Genomic DNA, 17,013 nt, shown 5'->3' with positions numbered 1-17,013 from the left:
AAAAAACACAAGACAGAGCAAGTTGTTTTCTTCAGTCTGCATTCAGACTCTAGTTCTTTCTCTGGATATGGAAATCTCTTTCCATCATGAGTCTTTTGGAGTTGTAATAACCTTGCATTGCTGAGAGGAGCCCAGTCTATCAAATTTGGTCATCACACATACGACGTGTCTGTAATTTTGTACGAAGTTCTCCTGGTTCTGCTTTCCTCACTTAGCATCAGTTTATATAATTCTCTCCAGGTTATTATGAAGTCTGCTCATCATTTCTTATAGCACAATAGTATTCCATTACATTCATATACCACAACTTGTTCAACCATTCCCAATTGATGAGGAAGCCAGGTTTTTAAAAGGTGCAGTTAAAGAAGGAGAACATACCAGGCATACAGACAGTAAATGAGGATCATGTGTGAGGAACAGCTAATAGTCTATTATGGCTGGACAGTAGAGTTGATGAAGGGGAATGACATTCTAACAACCTGGATACTGTTCCAACTATCTCCCATGTTAAGGAATTTATTATTTATCTTATTTGCTTGCTGTTATAAGGAGCATTTGGTGAGACATGACATACCCCATTTAGGTTCCAGTCACCTTTCCTTTAAGGATTGGTACAGTTACATATGTTGGCCTTTTGTCTCAGATCAATTCCATTCTTAGGTTTTCCAGTCAGGCATAAATGAAGTCTCCCACTTTTTTTCCAGCACTAGGAATGGTGAGGTGAGTATTCTAAGATAGTTCTGAGAACCTGAGTTTCCCTAACTTCTAGACTACAAGAAAGCTTCCATCCTCCCTCCATACTTCCACCTCCTCAAATGACTGGGTACAGTTGATGTTCTCAGCTTATCACAACTTATTAAATGATGAAAAGAGAGAGTTAAAGCAAAGAAACAAAATCTGTGCAGCAGCATGGAAATTTGGAGGGTTTCCAAAGTTCATGGATCATTTTGAGAGCTCTTTGACGTCATGGAGGCCAGTGGATGAGGAGGGCTAAGAGAGCACCTTAAAATTTTATGTTCTCCACAGATACTGCTTACCTTTTATTTTTGTTTTGTTTTAGATTCAACTGTAATTTCTCTATCTCTGGTGCAAGATTCCTCTCCAATTTTTTTTTCAAGTTAAAGGGAATTGAAGAAAAGCTTTTGTCTTCAGTCTTCTTAGTCACATCACATAAATGTTTATTGACTGATATCACCTAGAATTCCTTGAGGTCATTTTTCAATAGAATATTTTTCTAATGTTATATGCATTTGAGATGGCACACCACATGTTCCAAGCAATTAAAGACAGGAATCACTTAAGATTCAAAGGACAAGTAAATACCAGTTGTAAATAGGCTATGGCATATTAAAAATGATATTTATAAAGGAGATACAAAGTACGGAGTATGTGACATAGGTAATCTATGGTTGATAAAAACTTAAACCAAATCAAGCAGTATTTTAAATGGAGAAGCATTAGAAGCTTTCTTAGTACAAAGAGGGGTAAAGCAAGGATGACCTTGCTTTCAATTATTGTTTGATATTGCTCTATAGTTAATTAGCTGTAACAATATGGCAAGATAATAAAATCTTTTAATTTTATTTTTATATAAAAATCTGCAAAGAGGATAAAAGATTATCTCTATTTGCCGATTATGTGATGGCATATTTTTTTTAATTCTAGAGAATCAGCAATGAAGTTAACAGATGCTTTATAGTTGAAGTAAAATAACAGCATACAAGCTAAATTGAAAAAAAAATCAAGAGAATTTCTATACAGTATTAACAGAACTAGGAAGAAATGATAATAAAATAAATTGAATTAAGAAAAATCCCACAATACTTTACTATATTGAAGTTAATCTACCAGGAAACAAAACATTTATATAAATTCAACTACAAAACACTCATCATGGGAATTAATGAGACAAATAATTGGAGAGATATTCATTGGAAAAATATATAATACCTCATTTAATTACAGATTTAGTGCTAAGCCAGTCAAATTACCAAATTGATATTTTATATAACTAGAAAAAATTTGCAACAAAATTAAATTGGACAAATATCTAAAATCTCAAGAGAAAACATGAAGGAAAGTGACAAATAAATGGCATGACATTATAAGACCTCAAGCTATATAATAAAGAATTAGTCATCAAAGCTGGATTTGTTGAGAGAGAGAAAAAGGGGAAGACAGAGAGACAGAGATAGAAAAGGAGGGAGGGAAGAAAGAAGGGGGAGAGAGAGGGGGGGGGGGGAGGGAGGGTAGGAGAGAGGGAGGGAGAGAAAGAGAGATAGAAGGAAAGAGAGTAGATTAGTGAATATTTGAAACAATAAGTTTAATGTATCAAAAAAAACACAACACATCATTGAGGGAAGACATTCTTTTATATAAGAACTGATAGGAAAATTGAATCAAATACAGGTACACAGATCCTATCACTCAGGCTAAAAAGAGATATAATGAAAAAATCCTTGAGAATTACATTCAATAATAAAAAGAATAACATTGGAACCCTAAGGCTCTTTCATATACAGAAACAGCCTGTCATACTTTTAACTTTGATCTTAATCATGCTTTGCTAAGTGTTAGTGGGAGAGGTGAGGTGAGAATCTATGTCTACTAACTTTATAATTTGGAGTTCTGAATTATACCATGGTTCCTATATCATCAACAACAAAATCATCACGACATTATCAGTCATAATTTATTATAGAAAAGATATTTGTAAGCTAAAAAAAATTAGTATGATGAAGGGCCTTAAAGGATCAAGGTCCTATAATTTGAGAATCAGCTGAAAAAAATAGAGAAGTTTAGTTGTTTTAGTCTCTCCTTTGTTCTTGAAGAAGAACATTAACATCAGGAAGGTGATTTCTTGACTTACAGGTAAATTGGATTTAAGTGAGGAAGGGATGTGCAAAGTCATCAGTCTCAGTCTATCCTCTAGAATCATCTGGTCCAGTGGCAAGACACAGGTTGTGATACTTGGAGATGAGACCAGATGAGAGAAGTTTAGGAAGGACAGAAAAAAAATACAGAGGAGAACATCTTGGCATGTTTTTTTTTTGGTTATACTTCAGATAGGACTGCCCTTGATTGTCTCCAAATAACATGTATATTTGAGACTTGGATGAATCTATGTCCTCACTGATATGGAAATTCCCTACATTAGTGAAGTTTGCAACCACATCTATTCCTTTTCATCTTGTAAAATTTTGTCATAGACATCCCTACAACTCCTATAGAAGATTTCTTCAAAATGTTAGATATCTTCCTCTGATGGGGCTTTATATTTTTCTAATATACATGCAGGACTTTGTTTCCTTATGTTCTCAGTCTATACATGACTCTCTCACTTTGTGAATTGTACCTGTTCTTATTTTGTCCTTGACCCCACTTTTCAAGTGTACACCAATGCTGAAAATATGTTTCATCCTGCTAAAAAGACCTTCACTCTTTTCTTCTCCTTACACTGTTTCCAAATACTATGTTTTTAGTCTTTGTTTAAACAAGGTTCTTACTTCTTTCTACATTGTGTAGAGTTCTGGTATCTAAGTTTTTTGGCTAAATCAATTGGAGGCTCATGGGATTTGGAATGGGATGAAAATGTCAATTACTGTGATGAGGTTTTTCCTAGGAAGATAATTGAGAAATATTAGAAACAGAAAATATAATAAAGACATAATTTCTACAGCCTTGCAGTTAAAAAAAAAAGGAAGGAAGGAAGAAAAGGAAAACATTATGTTTGGGTTCAGAATATATTTTTAGTTCTTTCTTATTATATTATTTCACATATCCTATCTTTGCCTTTTCACTGAATATCTAAGAACTGGAGATGGTAAGAGTGTGAATTAATGTGTCAGTGCCCACTTTTGAGCAGCTCTGTTTGGCTTCTAAATTAGGAACACAGCTGCTTTTTTCTCATGGAAATGAGATTTAGTTGAGAAAAAAAATGTCTGGCAACTTTAAAGGAAAAGATAGAATATTTATAAGTGAATGGTTTCTTTAGAATAGAAATACTCCATCAGAAGGAAAATACACTCTTCAAATGTCTGTTCTAAAAATAAACTAAAGACATCCTCCTTTTCAAATCACAGAGAAATGTCTGAACATGTCAGTCCACAGAAATGGAGGGACATCGAAGCTTCTCCCTGTACTATGTTCTTGGCTTGATGAGGAAGAAAATACAGGTAGGCATTGTATAAATATACACAAAGAAGAGGTAACTTAATTGCATGAGCTGAATGTATAACATAAACTGTGCAGTATTTTCTCATGGTAGCAAAGTGCTGTCTTTGCAGAAAGACTTTATACCCTGGTTATCCTGTTTTTAAAAAAGGGGGAAAGGGAATAGAAATCTCTGTAAACATAAAAATTTGGTGATTTAATAAATATTTAAAGATCTTTAAGTTTCTACTTCAAAATAGACCTTAGTTGTCTAGGTGAACATCACCTATCACCAGGTAGGCAGTTTGAAAGAACCGCAGGCAGGAGAGAACAATTTTCTAAGATGAAAATGTAAGCATGCAGTTTCCTGAGTCCTTTTCCAGTATTGGAATTTCAGGTTTGGAAGAGAGACCTCAGGCCATTGAAGCTAACCTGTACCTGACTGAGCATCTCTACTAAATCACCAAAGAATGGTCATCCAACTTGCATTTGAGGATATCCAGGGAAGAACAGCCCTGTCATTTACTTCTTCAGCATATTCTAGAGCCCTAATTGTGACAAAGTATTTTCTGACTGCTTCTTTGCAGCTTTGGCTTGCCCATTGTTCTTGGTTTCTGGGAGCTATACTCTGATCTAGGATTAGGACAAGGCTAATAATTTCTATTCAAGGTGACAAACCTTCAGACATTAAAAGATGGTCATAATCCCTTATGTCTTTTATCTTCAGACAAAACTTTCCCATTTCTTTTAGTTGATTTTAATGGTACATGAATTCAAGCTCTTTCTTCATCCTGTTTGCCTTCCTTGGGTGGTCTGCAAATTACCAGTATCATTTCTATAGCAAAACGTGACACCCACAATTGAAATTGTGAAAATACTCCTGAGAAGAAAATGCCTGTTTTTCATGAGTTACCCAATACAGAATAAGACTGCTTGTTGAAAGGAGGCAATCTGGAGCTGCCAGTGAGCCAAAAGTCTTTTTCAGTCCCAGAAGCCTTTGCTAGTGTTTGCTAGCTGACCTTGTTGAGCTTTGCATCTCAAACTAGCTTAAATCTGTTTTGTGGTCAAGCGTGGTAAAAATTCCTACGTCTATGTTCTACCTGCTCCTGGAAAACATTGTCTGCTCTCTATTCTAAACCCTCCAGGAAACTCCCCTTTGTGGTTTTCATGCATAAATTTCCCCTGCCTCTCCTATGCTGTGGGCCCCATTATCTGATTGCTCTGGCATCCATGTCTAATTTTCCTTCTAATTAAATCTTTCTGTTTTTGACTCAACTGGACTCCTCTATATGTGAGGGATGGGCTTTCCCTACTTGACAATATTAATATTGATAATTGTACTACTACTACTACTACTAATGATAAACAACTAGTATTTCCATAGCATTTTAAGATTCACAAAGTGCTTTACAATTACTTTCTCACTTTGTCATTTCAACAACTTTGGGAGGTAAGTGACATTATTATCCCCAGTTTACAAATGAGGAAACTGAAGAAGATAGAGGCTGTGACTTGCCCAGGGTCACACAGTAAGTATTTGAAACTAGAATTGAACTTAGGTTTTCTTAACTCCTGACCCAATGCTCTATCCAATATACTATGTAGCAGTAAGCACTAGATATGCTATGAACAAGGAGAAATACAGCTGGACTATCATGCGTTATTCTCAAATGCTCAATGCCTCTCTTTGACCTGCTTTAGACTGAAAATAACTTTCTGGGCTATATCACCTTGTTGACTGGTAATGAGCTTTTTCGACATTGTTGTTATTCATAATCCTTTGTTCAGATGGAAGATCAGACAGGGAGATGTATTTCTCAAATCTATTTTTTTTGGGTATAGACGACTTGCCTTGGGAATTCTGGGTAGTGAATGCAGGTATCCTGACCGTTGGTTCACATGACCTAATACCATAACTGCCGTGGCAGAAAGCTGCTGCTTTCTGCTGACGTTGCCTCTGCTGTTGCTGATTTTACTACTGCTGCTACTGCCACTGCCACTACTACTACTACTACTACTACTACTACTACTACTTGTGTTGTTGCTGCTGCTGCTGCTACTGCTGCTGCTACTATTACCAACACTACTCCTACCACAACTTACCATTCCTACCCTCAATACTCCCAAATCCACAAATATGACCACTGCATATTTATACAATGTTTTTCAGTTTATAAAAAAAATTTCCTTATAACCACCTTCTAATATAGTCAGTGAAAACATTTTTATTCTTGTTTCACAAAGAAGAATCTGATGTTCAGAGTAATTAAATGACTCATCCTTATCAACAAGCATAATGCCCTAGTTAAAGTAATGATTTTATAAATGACACATGGCCATAAATGATAGGGTATGTCAAGTGTTCTATCTAATACACCAGATAAGTAAGAATGTAAAAAGAGTGTTTAAGTAACTTCAATGTTCTTAATATATGAGGGAGATCATGTGTGATAAATTGAGAAGTGGCTTACTGGGTTGTAAATTCCTATATTCAATTGCATAGATATGTATTAATTATCTTTTGTGTAAAGAAACCCTGCTAGGTTCTTGGAGATAAATAGAGTTTAACTAACCTCATAATGCTTACAGTTCAGTAGGATGAAAATAAATATTCAAACAAATACAACACAGCTAGGATAGAGCACTGGGCTTAGAATCAGGAAGATGAGTCTTCCTGAGTTCAAATGTGGCCTCAGATATTTATTAGCTTTGTGACTCTGGACAAGTCACTTAACCCTGTTTGTCTCAGTTTCCTCATCTGTCAAATGAGATGGAGAAGGAAATGGCAACCCATTCTTTGGCAAACCAGCATCTTTGCCAAGAAAACCCCAAATGGGGCCACAAAGAGTCATATATAACTGAAACATACTGAGATTTTGAAGATACATAGCAAATTAGGCAATGCAATCACATTTTTTGGTCTGGATCTCAGTTCTACATTGCTTGCCCAACAGGCTAGACTTCCAAAAGGACATTTAGGCATTTACATTCTGGGAAGGGAGTATAAACAAACATACCTGCCAGTGATTATATTTGGCCCCTGGTGCCTCAGAGCTTCATATTTTTAGGTGGCCAAAGGAAGGCTCCTCTGCCCCATGTACGAGAATTACCAGAACTAAGGCCATCTTGATTCTTACTGGGAGAACCACATTTGTTGTGTTGAGATATGTTTTATAGAGTGTATGACAGAAGGAAACACATGATATTCCCTTTAGCAGTGATGCTAAAGTAACAGCCACATGTTTAATCAAAAACATATCTAAAAGATGAGCCAAGGTAATGATTTTGTATTCATCCTTCGTATCTCACAGGGATCATCAACTAAGATAAAGAAGAATTGTGATCTGTACTGGTGGAAACTTTACCCAATTGGCTAAATGGTGAATTCTTTAAGTAATGCTATTAATAACAGCAATGAATTATATTATAATTTCTAATTATGAAATTAATTACTCATCAATAGTCTTTATATTATTGCCATTAATACTTTGAATTCCTATAGCTCTTCAAGGTAACTTAGAATAGCAACTAGATATGATAGAGCTATTGTTATTACTTCTATGTAAAGGTGAAAAACTGAGGTTCTGGGATTAAGTGATTTTTCTAGGGTATAGAGATATCATGCATGTGGCATGTGGTGGAGCCAACAGCCAAGAGACAGGTTTTAAAGTTGTATCACTAGATTTGCCAGAGTATAACAAGATCAACAAAATCCCTAGATGTCTAATTAATATAATTGATCAATAATCTTGATCATTTGGTGTATCAATACATGTGAGAGGGGGACTGATAACTTAAAGGAAAATAATTTAATAATAACTGGACTACCTGATAGCTATAATTTTAAAAAAGAAAAAGAGCCTAGATATAGTTCAAAAGTGTATGAAGAGGGGTGGCTAGGTAGTGCAGTGAGTAAGAGCACTGGTCCCAGAGTTGGGAGGACCCGGGATCCATTCTGGCCTCAGATAACTAACACCCACACAAAAACTGACTGTGTAACCTTGGGCAAGTCACTTAACCCCAATTGATTAAAAAAAAAAAAAGAATATCAAGGAAAACCTCCCTGATATCTTACATCCAGAGGGTAAAATAGAAATTGTAAAAATCTACCCATCACCTCCTAAAGAGATCTCAAATAAGAACTACTAAGAATAGCGTAGCTAAATTCCAAAGCTCCCAGGTCAAGGAAAAAGTATTTCAAACAGCAAACAAGTCGTGTACTATGGAGTCACAATCAGGATCACACAAAATTTAGTGGCTTCTACTTAAAGTAGAGGAGGGCTTAGAATATGATATTCCAGAAGGCAAAGGAGCTAGGATTACAATCAAGAATGACCTACCTACCAAAAATGAAATATAATACTCCAGGGGGAAAAGGGATATTCAAGGAAATACATGACTTTCAAGTGTTCCTGATGAAAAGACTAGGACTGATATTTTTTTTAATGACATTGAAACACAAGACTCAAGAAAAGTATAAAAAGGTAAATATTAAAAAAAACATATAAAGGACTTAATAAAATTAAACTATTTACATGGGAAGATAATACATGTAAAAGCCAAGAACTTCATCATTATCAGAAGACCGGTTAAAAGGAGTTTATATAGAGGACATGTGTGTAAGTGATTATGTTGGAATGGAATCCCCCCCAAAAAATGAAGGGATTAGAAAGAGGGATGCACTGGGAGAAGGAGGATGTGAAAGCTAAAACTAAGAAAATTATCTCACATAAAAGGGAAAGCTTTTACAGTGGAGTAGAAAATCAGGGGAAGGGAGAATGTCAAGCAATCTTTGAATGTCACTCGCATGGGATTGTTTCAAAGAGAGAAAACACACTTAATTTTATGTAGAAATCTATGTTACCCAATAGGGAAATAGGAGAGGATGGAGATAAGTGAAAGGGAGGGGATAATTAAAAGGACAGATTAAGAGAGATAGGGAGTAGAAGCAAAAGAGACTTGAGGAGAACAGGATAAAAAGGGAGAGAAGAAGAAACAGAGGAGAATGGAATAGAGGGAAATACATAGTTAGTAGCCATAACTTTGGCTGTGAATGTGAATGGGTTAATATCAACCAAAACATGAAAGCATATAGCAGAGTGGATCAGAAACTAGAATCCAACAATATGTTGTTTGCAAGAGACATACTTGAAAACACACACAGGGTTAAAATAAAAGATGAGATTTGAATCTAATATGCTTTAGTTGAAGAAAATAAGGTTGGGCGAGTAATCATGATCTAAGACAAAGCAAATACTAAAATAGATCAAATTAAAAGAGATAATCAGGGAAACTATATTTTGAAAAGAAGTGCTATAGAGAGTGGAGAGAAAAAAATATGGTGAGTTTCTCTGGAAAAATTTTCATTTCTTAAATATATAACATACTGAATCAAATTTATAAAAATAAAAGCCATTTAATTGATAAATTATTATAGGTTATGAATGGGCTATGTTCAGAAAAAGAAATCAAAGCATCTGTTAGTGTTATGAAAAAATGTTTTAGATCATACTTGATTACAGAAATGCAAATTTAAAAAAATACTTTGAGGTACCTCCTCACACCTATCAGAAATGACAAATGATGAAGGGAAAGTAAGTATATTAATTAATTGTTGGTGTATAAGTTGACTGGTTCAGACATTCTGCAGAACAATTTGGAACTACATCCAAAAGTCTATAAAAAATGTCTACTCTTTAACCCAGCAATATCACTACTAGATCTGTGTCACAAAGAGATCAAAGAAAAAGGAACAGGCATATGCATAAGACATATTTTGTGATGGCAAAGAACTAGGAATTAAGATGATGTCCATGAATTGGGGAATAAATGAACAACTTGCTGCATACATTTGTGATGGAATACTATTGTGCTATAAGAAATGATGAGTAGATAATTTCAGAAAAATGTAGGAAGACATATAAACTCATGCAAAGTGAAGTAGAACCAGGAGAACACTGTACACTGTAACATCAATATTTTAATGATGATCAACTTTGAAAGGATTAGCTACTCTGATTAATGCAATGACCAAAAACAATTCCAAAAGAAGCCATGATGAAAAACCCCATCTTCCTCCAGAAAGAGAACTGATGAACTCTGAGTAGAGATTTAAGGATACTTCTTTTTTACTCTATTATTCTTGCTTTATTTATTGCAACACAAATGACATAGAAATATGTTTTGTGTGATTTCATATATATTTGATATAAAGTAATATATATATATATATATCAAATTTTCTTCTCAAGAAACAAAGAAAGAACAGGAGAGAGAGAATTTGTAACTAAAAATTAGAAAAAAAGAATGTTATAAATAAATAAATGTATAAAAAATAAATGAAAAAATTCTGGAGTTAAAGAAACTGACTTCTAGTTTTGATTTCACTCCTTGGTAATAGGATAACCTTGAAAAATAGCTTCCATACTCTTGGGTTCTATTTAGTCATTTTATTAAAATAGAGGGATTGGATTAAATGATCTTTAGGCCTCTTATAGATTTGACATTCTGAGTCCAATTTCAAATCTCCTTTCCAAGGGACAAATGTTAACCTCTATTTGGTCTTATTACATTGACTATAAATGAAAGAGGTGATACCTGCTCACCAGCCTTGGTATATGAGCATTTGAAGATTCATTCCTAACTACCAGGAGTCAGTTGTCAGGTATGTGTACTGAATATTCATGGAACTTTGTCTTTGGGTACCTGTAACTAAGGCTTGAATATTGCATTGTCTCAACTCATCTATCAATAAATTTCTTGTTTCAATAGTGTAGCGGAAAAAGGTCTAGTCTTGGGTCAAAAGACCTGAATTGTTATTATTAGTTCTATTGATTACCTACTATGAAATAGTTGAATGATGGTAGAAACTAGAGAGATCTACAGAATATTAAGGTGTAATCCTCATCTTCAAAATTATACCGGTAGCTTATCTGGAGAAATATTCATCACCATAAAAATTATCATTAACATATATCATGAAGTTAGTTGGACATGTGGCTCAAGTTTTTCTTTGTATTATCCTGTGCTACCTCATGGACCTCCCTATCTATTCATTTATTGGCATAGTTTAAGTGAAAGGTACTAGCACTAATGACCCCTGAACACTGGTCATTGGATCATTTGCTAGTTTCAACTCCTTCTTTGCCCATAGTATAATAATATTTACCCTTATTCTTATGGGGGGATGGCTTCTGGAATCCAGATTTTTATTTAAAGTCATCGGTTTTGTTGTTGTGTTTGTCTGACTCTTTGGACCATACTGTACATAGGGTTTTCCTTAAAAAATACCAGCCTGGTTTCCTTCTCCAGTGGATTAAGGCAAACAGAGGTTAAGTGACTTTCCCTGGGTCACACAGCTAGTAAGTGTCTGAGGCTGGATTTGAAATAACTATAAATACATCCATTATGAATAAGAACCAGGTGTGATACCATCAGAGGCAGTATACTATAATGTAGTTGGCCTTGAAGTCAGGAAGATCTAGGCTAATGAGTCAACTCTGATACATCTAGCTGTGTAACCCTGGAGAAGTCACTCCACCTATCAGAGCTTCAGGGGACTCTAAGGCTACTAAGAGAAAAATGGTTGCCAACCTATATTGGTGTGAGGAGTTTCTTCCCTGGAAGGTCTCTATACTGATAAAATCACATATTCAGTACCAGTCCTGGTCCCTGCCCTTGTTTCAGAGCCTAGATCTATTCCTATCTCCATTTCTATACCTTTCCCTCCCTTTATCCCTATCCAAATCTAACACAATATAAGACCATTTTTATTAAACTTGCAAGAGATAATGAGAGAGAGAGAGATCACTTCTACATTATGTGCTTAGGGAATGCAAAATACTGCTGAAACTAGAGGAATTAATATGATTTCTATAAGCAGAGAAGAAGGAAAAAGGCATTCCTGAAAAAAAGATACAATATGAGAAAGGTCCCAGAGGAGGAAAGAGAGCTTAAGATGTGTTTAGAGGAGAGTGTTCAGAATGGTTATTCAGGAATAAGTTCACGTAGAGTATGAAAAAAATATCAGAGAAGTTGGAGAAGGATCAATGATAGAGGCCTTTCAATGCTAATCTAAAGAACTTGGATTTCATCCTGGCTATCATCAAATGTCTGTGTTAGACCACTTTGCATTTTTCAACCTGGCATCGTGAGAACATCTTTAATATCTTAAGCTTAAAGTTGAAATATTGTCCATTTAAGTATACCAATAAATTGTGAACTCATCAATGTGAGTATTGCCTCTAAAAGTGCACATCTCAATTTCTCCATTTGTTCCCATCACAAGTGACTTTTTTCATATTCTCACAGGTATTTGCCAGAGGGAGTTCACCCATGCTGGGAGTCATCCTAGCGTTCTCTTGACAAGTTGAGAATGAGTTATCAGTAGAAGATGGAACCCATTTATTATTGATGACTCATCTCATGACAAGTTATTTTCTTTTTCTTTTTTGATAAGAGAATAATTCTTTAAAAAGGTATTTGTCACTATCAGTACAATTCATTGCTGAAACTAAGGCAAAGAAGAATTCAGTTTAGATGTTGAAGTTATCTAGGTATCAATGGTTTCAGATGACATGGTTATAACAAATCTTAGCTCATTGCAGGGGTGTTACTGCAAAGAAAATAAAAATCATTCAAAATAAGTTTGCTTATTTATACACATAAGAGAAAGCAAATGGATGAAGAATGACTGTTATCCATGCTATCTTACATAGTTGGATGCACAATCAATGAAGCTCATGGGTTTATGTATTAGTGGGCTGCTGTTCTTTGTGCTTGAAGAGGAACAAAATGATATCCTTCTGCTGCAGTCAAGGTAGAATTCATCCAACTGTCGCTGATTAGATCAATACACTCTTAGAAGATTCTATCACTGGTTGGGTAGCAATGGTCCATACAAACATTTGGAGTGGAGATGTTTCTAAATTTGTGCATCTTACATTTCTTTTGAGATACTGCAATTCTACTTTCGTCATAAAATATATTGCCTTATAGATTACGTGGGCCCTGGTGGTCCCGATACAAGAGCCCTATCCCCCAGCTGAGGCCATGGCCCACTCCCCGCACTCACCGCACACACTCACTGGCCCTCCAGTTAAAGGCCAAGCACTGGCTGCCAGACCTGGACAAGTTTTGCTTGACAGAACCACCCACCTGACCCAACCCCAAGCCGATTCGGACCCTGACATGAACCTGAGGCGGCCATCACCACTGCCTGGCCTGTGCTAGATACTTCATTGATACTGCCAGCCTGAAGAATCATTTGAAGTCCAAAGATCACAAAAGAAAGACTGAATCAGCTGACAGTAGAACCCTACAGTCAGGAAGAAGCAGAGCAGGCAGCAGGCATGGGCTCTTATGTAACTAACCCCCAAGTGGTTGGCAGTGCCCACAGAGGTATCCATGGAGATATCTGATATGGAGGTGACTGGCTGATGCTGTCCAAGGCAGAGGAAGACCCTGTTGGCTAGCCATGTTTGGCTGGGCTGGCTGGACTGTATCTCTCTCCCAACACTCAGAGTAGAATCCCCTTACTCTTCCCCAATAAAGGTGCTTAGCTGCAAAAATAAATAAATAAAATATTGGCTTCTTTGATGTGAGCATGCCTCCTAGGCAGTTCTGTCCCAGTTTCTCCCATGTCTTACAATCAATTCTAAAGTTCCTCAGAAAGACCTTGAGAGTGTCCTTCTCTTGAATCGTCTAATTCTAACCTCTGTGAGAGCTCTTGCCTATGTGAGTTCTCCATAAAATAGTCTTTTACTCAAATGAACATTTGGCATTTAGATAATGGGGACAGCTCCTTGGAGCTGCATTCTTTGCAGGAGTTTAAACACTTCACAATTCAGCTCTAGAAAGAACCTGTGTCTGCTACCTTATTTTGTCAGGTGATCTTCAGAATCTTCTTAAGACAATGCAAATGAAAGAAGTTTGGTTTCCCAGCATGGTACTGGTCTACTGTCCAGGTTTTGTAGGAATTCAGCAATAGTTCGGCACAATGGCTCTAGACTTTTAGTGTTTTATGCAACCTAATGCCTCTTCTCTCCCACACTTTTCTTTGGAGTCTCTCAAATATTGAGCTAGCTCTGGCAAAGCCTGGGTCAACCTCATCATCATTGTGTACATTTCAGGAAAGTGTGCTACCAAGGTAGGTGAACTTATCCACATCATTCAAAATCTCTCCATTTGCTTTAAGTGATGATGCCATGTATGGATGGTACAGTGCTGGCTGGTGGAGAGCCTGTTTTCTTGGTGTTAATTGCCAGGCCAAAATTAGCACAAGTAGCATAGAATTGATCCATACTCTGTTACATCTCAGCTTCAAAGGCTACGTTGAGTGAACAATCATCTGAGAACAAAAAAAAACATGCACCAACTCTCCCTCTACTTGAGTGTAGCCTTTTTCAGTTAAATAATTTATTGTCAATACAGTAGCTGACCTCGATGCAATTTTTGTCCTTGTTGAAGGCATCCAACAACATTGCTGAAAATGTCATGCTAAAAAGCATCAGAGCAAACATGCACCCTTAATTCACTCCATTAGGGAAACGGAAAGTACAAGAGCATTGTCCATTATCCAGAACCCATGCAAGCACGCCATCGTGAAGCTGACATACAATACTGATGAGCTTCACTAAGCAACCTAAATTTTGACATGATCTTCCACAAACCTTCATGATGGACAATATCAAAGGACTTAGTTCCACTGATGAATATAGTGTACAGGCTTCTATTCTGCTCCTGGAATTTCTTCTGGAATTGACAAGTGGCAAACACTATACTGACTATTCAGACCTTGTCTGAAGCCACACTGGCTCTCAAGTAGATGTCCCTCTTCCAGGTGAAAGATCAACCCCTATTCAGGAGAACTCTGGTAAGAATCCTTCCAGAAATACCTAAGAGATTAACATCCCCACCTTCTACCCCTGCCCTTTGATTGTTACAGGACAACCTATTTCCTTCTTTATACAGATGTACAGTAGAAACATCCTTGATTTCCCAGTTAATAACTTCCTTGTGCCAGATAACCTAGAAGATTTCCATCAGCTTTTGTATGTAGATCTTGTAGATTCCATCCTGGAATGGAATCAGCACCAGACACTTCATCACATAGGAAGAGCCTAAAACCATTGACATCCTCTTGTTCAGTTGGGAGTTCAGCTGGAGAGGGACTAACTTCTACCTGAGGTATACAGTCAATGACTTCTGAATTGGTTAATGATGATTTATTTGAGAACACTATGGAAGTATTCAGCCAGTATCTCCAGGACCAAGTCCTTATCACCAATCAATGTGGCTCCATCAGCACTGAGCACTTGATTTGTGCCATAGGTCTTTGGCCCATAAGTATCTTCATAAAAGCACTTTGGATTGTTATTATAAGAATAAAATTGATTACCATTTGCCTTCTTACTGTGCCAAGAATTCTGAAGCTTTCCAAGATTCACTTGTACTTTACTTTTGATGGGGTTACATGCTACCTTCTTAGATATGAATGAATTATCCTGTTGGTAAACCCTGCGGAGTTCTCAATTTTCATTTAGCAGTTTCTGAATTTCCCCATCATTTTTATTAAACCAGTCTTGGTGTTTGCCAGTGTTCTGGCACAGATGAGTAAACATGATGATATATGGCAAATATCTGAAAGTTGGCCACTCATTTACTTTCTCTTGACTTTTTGGGTTTTTTTTTTTGTTGGTTGTTTTGTTGTTGTTGTTTGTTGTTGTTTTTTGCTCTACTGTTGGCAACTATGTATTGGCTGAGCTTTCCCTCCACATTAGCAACAAACTGTTCACTTATGGAGAAGTGCTCCAATCTGTCAACATTGTCTTCTGGTAGTTGTCTTGCCTTAGGGACACCACTTTTGTTGAATGTGAATGTTTAGCTGGGAGACGATATGTCTATGATCAGTCTAGCACCCTGTGCCACACATCACCTTCATCATTTTCACAACCTATCTTTCTTTTCTTCTTATAATTATACAGTCTCTTAAATGCCAATTTTTGCTACAAGGGTGCTTCCGCAAAGTTTTATTACATTTAGGTAAATGCGAGAGAGTATTGATGATAAGAAAATAATGAGACACCCAGGTCTTTAGTAGTAAGTGATTTGCTGTTGCTATTTCTGACTCCATTCTACCTAAGGATACACATATCTGATGTGTAAGTATAGAGAACTGGACTTGGAGTTAGGAAGACCTGAGTTAAAACCCTGTGTTATACACTTACTAGATGTGTGTTCCTGGGCAAGTCTCTTAACCAATATCTACCTCAGTTACCTCATTTGTAAAACAAGAGTAAAAATAGCACCAAACTTAGAGGGTTGTTGTGAGATAAAATGAGATAATATTTACAAAGTGCTTTGTAAACCTTAAAGCTCTACATAAATGCTAGTTATTAATATTATGTATTCAGGCTTTTTGTATACATACATGCATCACACATATGAATGTGCATATATGCATATATTTATGTGTATGCATGTATATATTCACTTATAGATATATGCTCATAAACATATGCATTAATATATAACCTAGATATATATCTGTTTATGTGTATGTATTTATTATACATATACACTCATGATAGCTAGAATGCATATAGCATTATAATGTATGAATGTGTAATATACAGTCACTGCAAAATAAAGGATTGGTCCCAGAATTTAATGGCATAGGCAGAAGAAAGTAGGCTACCTTTAAATATTTAAGTTTTGTGTACAATTTTTTCCCAGTAGGACACCTGAATTATAGGCATATACCAACTAACTTTAATAATTGTTTCTGGGAAAACAATGTGATAGTAAGAAGTTACATGTATAGGAATATGTTATAAAGGCTACAATATTTTATTTCTCTAG

Source organism: Petaurus breviceps, unplaced genomic scaffold (assembly GCF_028583685.1).
Source record: "Petaurus breviceps papuanus isolate PSGF00001 unplaced genomic scaffold, PetGlider_PUasm1.0 140, whole genome shotgun sequence".
In the NCBI taxonomy this organism is placed as follows: domain Eukaryota; kingdom Metazoa; phylum Chordata; class Mammalia; order Diprotodontia; family Petauridae; genus Petaurus; species Petaurus breviceps.
The sequence above is the reverse complement of the archived record's forward strand: the minus strand, read 5'-3'. Positions refer to the sequence as shown.